Raw genomic sequence first — 10,612 nt, 5'->3', positions numbered from 1 at the left:
GCAGGTGAAAAAGGCGTCCAGAAATGACCCTGTGTTGGCAGCAGTGCTGGACTGGATCATTAAGGGTCTGCCTGCAAGTAAGGGTGTAGACCTGAAGGCTTTCCTGGGAAAGCGGGCGGAGCTTTCTGTTCAGGCGGGATGTTTGCTGTGGGGGAGGAGAGTCATCATTCCCATGTCACTGCGACCAAAACTGTTGAAGCAACTGCATGCAGGACATAGTGGAATAGTGAGAATGAAGGAAATAGCGAGAAGCTATTTTTGGTGGCCAAATATGGACAAACAGATCGAGGAGATTGCTAAGAACTGCTCTTCGTGTCAGATGGTCCGGAACAACCCACCACTTGCTCCTCTTCATCCCTGGGAGTTCCCACAGGAGCCATGGCATCGGGTACACATTGACTTTGCAGGTCCATACGAGGACAAAATGTTTCTTGTAGCTGTTGATGCACACAGTAAATGGCCTGAAGTGACCATCATGAAATCAGCCACCACTGAAAAGACCATAGAAGCTCTAGGAGAAATGTGCAGTAGGTTTGGATCTCCTACTCAGATAGTCTCTGACAATGGACCTCAACTGGTTTCACAGGAAATGGAGGCTTTCCTACAGGCTAATGGAGTGCAGCACATTACGTCAGCTCCATACCATCCTGCAACGAATGGTCTTGCAGAAAGGTTTGTTCAGACAATGAAACATGCACTGAAAACATCACAAGGCCAAGGAACACTGCATCAGAGACTGCACAAGTTTCTGCTTAACTACCGGAATAGTCCACATGCGACCACAAGGACATCTCCTGCCAACGCAATGTTCAAAAGAGATCTGCGCACTACCTTTGATCTTTTGAAACCCTCAACTGTGAAGGACACTGTACAAAAACAACAAGAGAAACAAATCATGTACAGGGGTCAAAAGGTCAAGGGCAGAGTCTTCAGCACCGGCGAGTCAGTGCAGGCCAGGAACTACCGAGGAGTACACAAGTGGGTTCCTGCAACTGTCATTGCTCAAACTGGTCCAGTTTCATATACAGTTCAGGTGGCCGATGGAGTCTGGAGAAGACACGTGGATCAGCTACTCCGGTCCGCACCAGTGTCTGCAGAAGGGTCTTGCGGAGATCTTGAAAATGCACTCATCGACTCGTCAGCCCCTTCACACACACAAGTAGAGAACTCCACCACATCAGGAACAGTGGTTCCACCTGTAAAGGAGACTGTAAGAGAGACTGAGACATCTTCGGTGTCAGGAACAAAGGCTCCACAAGAGAGCACACAGACTGACGTTACCACAGACCGCCGATACCCCAATAGAGAGCGGCGGCCTCCTGTTCGTCTGAGTTATTAGATGGCACCTGACCCAAATGAACGGGGCAGAATAATCCCCATGGGTCATGGGGGAGGTTGAGGTAGTCCACCCTCACTCCCCAAGATAGCAATTAAAAGAGTTGGTGTTGTAACCTTACAGTTAATAAGAGGTGAAATGTTTGTGAGGCTATTACTGTCATGTGCCAGTGAAGACTGAAGTTTGTGAGTAGATCACCTGTTTATTTCATAGTACATCCTTTGTAAGAGGGGAGGAGATGTTGTGTATTTTGGGTTATAACAGGATCCGTAGTGGGCTTGCCCCGATGCATTATGGGAAATGATGCTTTTCGGCTGTTGCTCGTGTAACCCACATAAAAAGAGCTGCATCTATAACTAAGCCGAAATTTTAAATTCCAATTGGGAGCGTGCCCGTGAAGGCATCGCGACGCGTCATGGCGCGTGTCTGCACATGCCTGTTGTGACCAATCACATTCGCGAGGCACCGATATATGCCTTCCGGGTTGTCGCCTCGAAACGACGCGGGGGAGAGGCGTTAGCGGATGGAAGCAACAGGTACGTGGGGCGAGCGCTTTTCGCTGTTTACTATCTTGGCTTGTTTTTGAATTAATTGTGGATTGCGTTCAACAGTATTTTGATACCGCCGTGGGTAGATGCGTGGGGCTCGTATGTGACATCGCACGTAGTGAATGGTGAGTGAGTCTGAATGTTTGTTTGTATTTGTAACCTGTATCAGTATGCCAGTGCTATTAGCTGATGGGATGGCTGAGGCTTACTGTATTACTACTGCTCTCACTTTATGTGGCTGTAGTTTTGTTATTTGAGATTGTCATTTGTTTTAATTCATTACAATGGTTGGATATGTATTTGTTGTATTTTCTCATGGATTTTATGTGTACACTGGAACTAAAGCTAGCTTGGGAAGTTTAGATGAATTTTGCTAATAGTGGTTTTGTGATTATAGTGCAGGCTAGTGGTGCCCTGGAGAGACCACAGCGACACCACTACTTTGGATGGCGAGCTAGGCCCAACGAGCCAGAACCCCAGCTACAACTTCCTGCGGTCTGGTAGGAGGCTGCTGCGGCCTACACTCTCCCCTCTTGGTTTAGTCCCCTAAATCTCACTTCTGAGATTTCAGCTTTGGAATCTTAGTGCTGATCATCCTACTTCAAATTTCAACCTGTCTAGACTGTCATACGCGTTGGACTTATATCACTCATGAAATAAACTTTATGGACATTGTTGCCAGAGGTTGGACGAGGTTCCTGCACTGCCGTGCAGCGGATATTTTACAAGCTTGAATTGTTTTATTTTTTCCTTGTCTGCAGATTTTGTAAATATTGGTGTTTGGTAATTGCACTTTATTTTCACTATAAATAACAATTGTAATCACAATATCTGTGGTTGTACGTTTATTGTACTTCACTCACCTCCTAGAGCCGAATCTGATATCTTCTGAATTAGCCCAACTATTCATAACCAACTTAAATTATTTTAGCTTATGTACTTGCTACATAAGACAAATTAGTGGCGAGCCAGCCAGGAGGTTGTGTCAAGTATAATATTGTTGTGTACATTCAGTCTCACTATCTCACCATATTACTATGAACATGGACTTGTTGGAGTCATTAGGTGTTAAAATACCAAACGCGGTGTTGGTCAGTGGCGTCCCCGCATATGTGGTTGAGGAGGTTGAAGATTTTCTTCTCCAGTATGGTGCTATTGAACGCTCCGTGCCAATAAACTCACCCGGCTCTGAGTTTAATAATATGCTCGTTGTTGAGTTTAAAACGGGGTCTGCTTTTGATTTATTGGGTCCGATTCTGCCGTATACATTTAAGCCCTTAAATAATGAATATCATATAAAAAGCTTGTCTAAAATCTATGCGGCTACTGTCGGGTGCACAAAGACTAAGACTTATTTAGCTGACTTAAAACAAGTAGCAAAACTGTCTGGTCAGGATTTTGCTGAAGTTCTCCAAGAACTAATGACCCAAATAAATGGAGCTGTTTCAGAACTGCGCCCAGGAAAACCAGAAGGGCTCAAGCAGGAATGCACTGCCGCATCTGAACACAAAATGGCTGCCACTCCGGATCGACAAACCCACAACATGGCTAGCCCTGTCACTTCTTCAGCTGCCCTACATCCTACAACAACAGAAGGACATTCTATCAGTATGTCTGCGGCTGAGTTGAATCCACCTGAAGTACAGAGGTATGTTGTGGAGCATATAGTAAAGAGCGAAGATGTAAACATACGCTCATCCCATAAGCTGCGCATGTTTTCTGGGAGACTACCACACCCACAGCATGAGGTGGACTATGATACATGGCGCTCTGGAGTGGATCTCATCTTAAAGGATCCAGCCATTTCAGAACTGCGAAGATCCAGACACATCCTTGATAGTCTTTTACCACCTGCAGCGGACATAATCAAGCACCTTAACCCCGACCTACCAGCAGAGACTTATATTCAACATCTTGATTCTGCTTATGGAATTGTACAGGACGGGGAAGAACTTTATGCGAAATTCATGGACACGCTGCAGAACTCGGGTGAGAAGCCATCCGGCTACTTACAGCGACTTCAGGTGGCCCTGAGTTTAGCTGTTAAGCGGGGAGGGGTCAAGCAGGGTGAAGTGAACAGGCACCTGCTCAGCCAATTCTGTAGGGGATGTTGGGATAGTAACCTTATCTCTGAGCTCCAGCTGAAGCAGAGAAAATCCAACCCACCTTCTTTTGCAGAACTGTTACTCCTATTAAGAACTGAAGAAGACAGAGAAGCTAGCAAAACTCTGAGGATGAAGCAACATTTGGGAACACCAAGACACAGAGTTGCAGCTCAAGCTCAGTTCGCAGTAGAAGAAGAAAAGGGGGTCTGTGCTGCGTTGTCCACTCTCACCCAGCAGACGGCGGAGATACAAAAGCAACTTGCCGCCTTAACTGCCTCCCAGTCTCACCAGTCCTGTACTCCTGTTCCAAAGCAGCACCCGAAGCAAAGGACGGATACACAGGGGAATATATCACCTAACCCCAAGCCTGGTTTCTGTTTCAGGTGTGGGGAAGATGGACACATTAGACCACAGTGTGAGAACAGACCCAATCCCGCATTGGTCAATGCAAAACGCAAACAGTTCAGTGAAAAGAAACCAAAATGGCAGAAGCGGAATTCATCAACTGGACATTTAAACTAGATACAGTTTCTGTAATGGGACGTACAGGAACTGTGCAGGACCCACATTGTCCCGCAAAGGAGGAAAGGAACAAGGAGGAAATTGTTCACTGTGTAGACCTACACACTTGTCCGAAGGCAACTACAATGTTACCTCATGGGTTAGTTGGGTCAAGATGCACAACAGAGGTGACCCTAGCAGGCCATCCACAGAAATGCCTGCTTGATACAGGATCACAGGTTACTACAATACCTGTATCCTTTTACAACAATCATCTTCATGACCAACAAATTCAACCACTCCATGATCTTCTCCAGGTGGAAGGTGCTGCGGGTCAAACCATTCCATATCTTGGATACATTGAGGTTTCCGTCAAGTTCCCCAGAGATTTTGTTGGTGAAGAATATGAAGTAACAACATTGGCTCTAGTTGTTCCGGACGTACACCCTGACGTCCCCGCTACTGTGCTAATTGGGATGAACACCCTGGAACCCCTGTATGAACAGCATCTTAACCAGCATCCGAGCTATCAGCCTAGCACTCATGGGTACAGAGCGGTGTTGAAAACACTACAGCTGTCACACAAGCAGAAGGAGAATGGCAGCATTGGGAATGTGAGGCTACTAAGCAAAGCTCCAGTGCGTGTTCCGGCCGGCCGCACTATTGTCATCCAGGGCTCTGCCAAAGTTTCCACCCCGTTGTTTAGCCAGAGTGTTCTTCTACAGCATCCTGCTTCCACCTTACCTGGGGGGTTGTGTGTCAGCAGTTGTCTCATCAACTTCCCAGCTCTTTCTCCATACAAGGTTCCTGTGGTTATTACAAATGAGTCGGAGCAAGATACCTTCATTCCACCTCACAGTGTCATTGCGGATTTGGAAACCTACCACTGCATCTTGTCTGAACATCGCGTGACCCATCTTCCAGTCAGGAACACTACCACCAGCCTGAACTTTGATTTTGGTGATTCTCCACTGTCACCTGAATGGAGGACGCGAGTCATAGGCAAGCTGAATGACATCTCGGAGGTCTTTTCGCATCATGACTTGGATTTTGGATGTACATCAGCTGTCAAACATCATATTCCACTCCATGACAATACACCATTCAAGCAACGTGCCCGGCCAATCCATCCACAAGATTTCGAAGCTGTCCGCCGTCACCTGCGTGAGCTCCTGGAAGCCGGCATTATAAGGGAATCATCGTCTCCTTTTGCTTCACCTATCGTGGTGGTCAGGAAGAAGAACGGTGAGGTCCGGCTGTGCATAGACTACCGGAAACTAAACCTTCAAACCATCAAGGATGCATACCCCTTACCTAATTTGGAGGAATCCTTTTCAGCACTCACTGGTTCTAAGTGGTTTTCAGTGCTCGACCTGAAGTCCGGTTACTACCAGATCCAGATGGAGGAGGAAGACAAGGCAAAGACTGCTTTTGTGACTCCTCTTGGGTTCTGGGAGTTTAACCAAATGCCTCAAGGTGTTACCAACGCCCCAAGCACCTTTCAGCGCTTGATGGAGCGATGCATGGGGGACCTTCACCTAAAGGAAGTGCTCGTTTTCCTGGATGATTTAATCATCTATTCGGACACTCTTGAGGAACACGAACGAAGGCTGCTGAGAGTCCTGAACCGGTTGAAGGAATATGGGCTGAAACTGGCACCGGAGAAATGTCGATTCTTCCAAAAGTCTGTAAAGTACTTGGGTCATATTGTCTCTGAGGAAGGAGTTCAAACAGATCCTGAGAAGATAGAGACCATCAAGACATGGCCGGTTCCCCAGACTCTGAAACAATTAAGATCTTTTCTGGGTTTCGCTGGTTATTACCGCCGGTTTATAAAAGACTATTCCGTCATTGCCAAACCTCTCAATGACCTGACTCGTGGATATTCTCCAGTTCAAAGATCAAAGACCCTGAAAGCTCACAAGATACCCACCTACAGGCCAAACCAACCCTTCGGGGAGAGGTGGGATACCAAATGTCAAGTTGCATTTGAAACCTTGATTGAGAAGCTTACAACTGCTCCGGTTCTTGGGTTTGCGGACCCGTCTCGTTCATACATTCTGCACACCGATGCGAGTGTGACCGGACTTGGAGCAGTGTTGTATCAAGAGCAAGAGGAGAAACTCCGGGTCATAGCTTATGCTAGCCACGGATTGTCGCAGAGTGAGAGCCGTTATGCAGCCCACAAGCTGGAATTCCTCGCCCTTAAGTGGAGTGTGACCGAGAAATTCCAAGATTACCTGTACGGGGCAGATTTTACAGTGGTGACGGACAGTAATCCACTGACCTACGTTTTGACAACAGCTAAACTGGACGCTACTGGACACCGTTGGTTGGCTGCATTGTCAACGTACTCCTTTAAACTTCTGTACAGAGCTGGCAAACAGAATTGTGACGCTGATGCGCTTTCGCGGCGACCTTACTCCTGCTCCAGTGATGAAGTTTCTAATGACCATGAACTCATTCGTCAGTTCATTTCTCAACACACAGCTGATTCTGATGTCCTTCCAGAAGAGACTGTGAGAGCAATCTGCCAAAGTCATTTGGTCAGAGCCACACGGCCGGGTGACTGCAGTGAGGTTGGCTTCACACTTGTCGAGTCTTTGTCAGTTCAAATGGATACCATCCCTGACAGTTACTGTTCCGAGGACTGTCATCAGCTGCCTGTCGTTTCTACTCTTAACATCAAAGAGAAACAACACTCAGATCCCTGCATTCGAGAGCTTATTCACCAGCTTGAGACGGGGAACAGGGTTCCACCAACAGCTAGAGCTGAGCTCCCTGAACTTCCGTTCCTGCTCAGAGAATGGTCCAGGTTGGAGCTGGTGGATGGAGTCCTGTACAGGAGGAGACGGGACAATGGAGACCTTTTATATCAGCTTGTCCTTCCAGAGGAGTTGCGGCCATCAGTCCTGAAAAGCCTCCATGAGGATATGGGCCATATGGGGATTGAACGTACACTTGACCTTGTCCGTACGAGATTCTACTGGCCTAAAATGGCAAAGGATGTTGAGCAGAAGATTAAGACTTGTGGCCGCTGTGTGCGCCGAAAAGCCCTGCCGGAAAAAGCTGCTCCACTTGTCAGCATAAAAACATCTCGACCCCTTGAGCTTTTGTGTGTGGATTTTCTTGCTCTTGAGCCTGACACTAGTGGCACTCGTGATATCTTAGTCCTGACAGACCATTTCACTAAATTCGCTGTTGCCATTCCAACACCCAATCAAAAGGCAAGAACTGTGGCGAAGTGTTTATGGGAGAATTATATCATTTATTATGGCATTCCTGAGCGAATTCATACCGACCAAGGGCAAGATTTTGAGTCAAGACTAGTAAAAGAATTGTGTGAGTTTGCAGGCATTCAGAAGAGCCGTACAACCCCTTACCATCCGAGGGGAAATCCAGTGGAGCGATTTAACAGGACGTTGCTGGCAATGTTGGGGACCTTGGAGACAAAACAAAAAACAAGGTGGAAGGAGCATGTGAAACCGCTGGTTCACGCCTATAATTGTACCAGGAACGAGGTTACAGGGTTTACTCCTTACGAACTCATGTTCGGTAGAACACCTCGTCTACCTGTGGACCTGGCGTTCAATCTGCCACTGCGGGAATCCCAGCAAAAGAGTCACTCACAGTACATTAAGTCACTCAAATCGAGATTGGAGGAAAGTTTCAGTATTGCCTCCAGTAACGCTACAAAGGCTGCCGACCGAAATAAGAAACGCTTTGACAATCGTGTGATACCATCAGCATTGGAACCAGGTGATCGTGTGCTTGTGAGGAATGTCCGCCTTCGAGGGAAGCATAAACTTTCAGATAAATGGGAGGAAGAAGTTTATGTGGTTGTCCATCGGGCTGGGGACCTCCCGGTCTACAAGGTAAAACCTGAGAACAGCGATGGACCTATGCGGACCCTTCACCGCGACCTCCTCCTTCCATGCGGCCTCCTCACGGGCAGTGAGGTTAACTTGGAATCACCAGAGCAATCGCTTCCTCACAGGCCAAGAACTCGGCAGCAGAACCCGGATTTAAATTCCTTCACAGAACCTCTGGTTGAGGATGAGGATACAGGAAGCTTGGTTTCATTATATGTTAATCCTCCAACGTTGCACTTCACTGTGGAAAAACAGAATCATTTTCCAGATTCATCTGACGGTGGGAGCCTAGGACCACTGATTTTGGATCCTTCAGTTGAAGTGGAAGTGCAAGGAGAACCAGCCTCTGTGTCCAGTGTTCTTCCTCCAGCAGTGGAGTCTGGTGGTGGGCAATCTGACTCTGATGTGGAAGACATTTTACTTGAACTTGGTGAAAGTCACCCTGACAACAGAAATGGCTTACCTGAAAATTTACTTGGAAATGGAGACATACTTGTCGACATTCCTGTCGTTGCTGTTGAAGATTCTCCTGCAGAGTCTAGTGTTATTGAGCAGGACACTGACATAGGTGACGGGCTAAGACGTTCACAACGACAAAGAGCACCACCTGACCGACTTCACTATTTCACTCGTGGCAATCCTCTGATTTCCGTTGTTCAAACGATGTTGCATAGTCTTTCCGATGCATTGGGCCATAATGCTAGCCGTCCTTCGTCTGTTCACGTTGTCTAGCGTTTAACATGCGACGGGACGTGCATGGGTTAAGGCGGGGAGGACCGATGTAACCCACATAAAAAGAGCTGCATCTATAACTAAGCCGAAATTTTAAATTCCAATTGGGAGCGTGCCCGTGAAGGCATCGCGACGCGTCATGGCGCGTGTCTGCACATGCCTGTTGTGACCAATCACATTCGCGAGGCACCGATATATGCCTTCCGGGTTGTCGCCTCGAAACGACGCGGGGGAGAGGCGTTAGCGGATGGAAGCAACAGGTACGTGGGGCGAGCGCTTTTCGCTGTTTACTATCTTGGCTTGTTTTTGAATTAATTGTGGATTGCGTTCAACAGTATTTTGATACCGCCGTGGGTAGATGTGTGGGGCTCGTATGTGACATCGCACGTAGTGAATGGTGAGTGAGTCTGAATGTTTGTTTGTATTTGTAACCTGTATCAGTATGCCAGTGCTATTAGCTGATGGGATGGCTGAGGCTTACTGTATTACTACTGCTCTCACTTTATGTGGCTGTAGTTTTGTTATTTGAGATTGTCATTTGTTTTAATTCATTACAATGGTTGGATATGTATTTGTTGTATTTTCTCATGGATTTTATGTGTACACTGGAACTAAAGCTAGCTTGGGAAGTTTAGATGAATTTTGCTAATAGTGGTTTTGTGATTATAGTGCAGGCTAGTGGTGCCCTGGAGAGACCACAGCGACACCACTACTTTGGATGGCGAGCTAGGCCCAACGAGCCAGAACCCCAGCTACAACTTCCTGCGGTCTGGTAGGAGGCTGCTGCGGCCTACACTCTCCCCTCTTGGTTTAGTCCCCTAAATCTCACTTCTGAGATTTCAGCTTTGGAATCTTAGTGCTGATCATCCTACTTCAAATTTCAACCTGTCTAGACTGTCATACGCGTTGGACTTATATCACTCATGAAATAAACTTTATGGACATTGTTGCCAGAGGTTGGACGAGGTTCCTGCACTGCCGTGCAGCGGATATTTTATAAGCTTGAATTGTTTTATTTTTTCCTTGTCTGCAGATTTTGTAAATATTGGTGTTTGGTAATTGCACTTTATTTTCACTATAAATAACAATTGTAATCACAATATCTGTGGTTGTACGTTTATTGTACTTCACTCACCTCCTAGAGCCGAATCTGATATCTTCTGAATTAGCCCAACTATTCATAACCAACTTAAATTATTTTAGCTTATGTACTTGCTACACTCGGGCTAGCTCCATGTTAAGTTGCTCCGTTATAATAAATACCGCAAGTTACGTCGTGGTCCGAGTATCATTGTTATACTAGTAATCCGGAGTGAAGATATAACAGTCTCTCTCCAAACACTCACATAAAAAACAGGAATCCACTCGGGGAATGCAGGGTCGGGTCCAGGACAGGACAGTACAGAAGGAAACACACGTTAGAGGTTTTGCGCAGGGAAACGAAAGAGAACTTGCTCAGAGCTGGGCTACACTAACACGAGTCACACACAACGATCCAGCGATGGGTAGAAGCCACTC

The 10,612-nt window shown here is 46.8% G+C and overlaps 1 long non-coding RNA gene across 1 annotated transcript; it reads left to right on the top strand.

Annotated features, from left to right (window-relative positions):
- Nucleotides 1-1,704: 1,704 nt before the first annotated feature.
- Nucleotides 1,705-2,845, top strand: LOC143414962 (uncharacterized). The gene is made up of 3 exons (XR_013095575.1): nt 1,705-1,872; nt 1,948-2,009; nt 2,282-2,845. It is a non-coding gene; the product is annotated as an uncharacterized LOC143414962 (long non-coding RNA).
- The last annotated feature ends 7,767 nt before the right edge of the window (nt 2,846-10,612 follow it).

Source organism: Maylandia zebra, linkage group LG3 (assembly GCF_041146795.1).
Source record: "Maylandia zebra isolate NMK-2024a linkage group LG3, Mzebra_GT3a, whole genome shotgun sequence".
In the NCBI taxonomy this organism is placed as follows: domain Eukaryota; kingdom Metazoa; phylum Chordata; class Actinopteri; order Cichliformes; family Cichlidae; genus Maylandia; species Maylandia zebra.
Note: the sequence above shows the minus strand (reverse complement) of the source record. Positions and strands in the feature narration are given on the sequence as shown.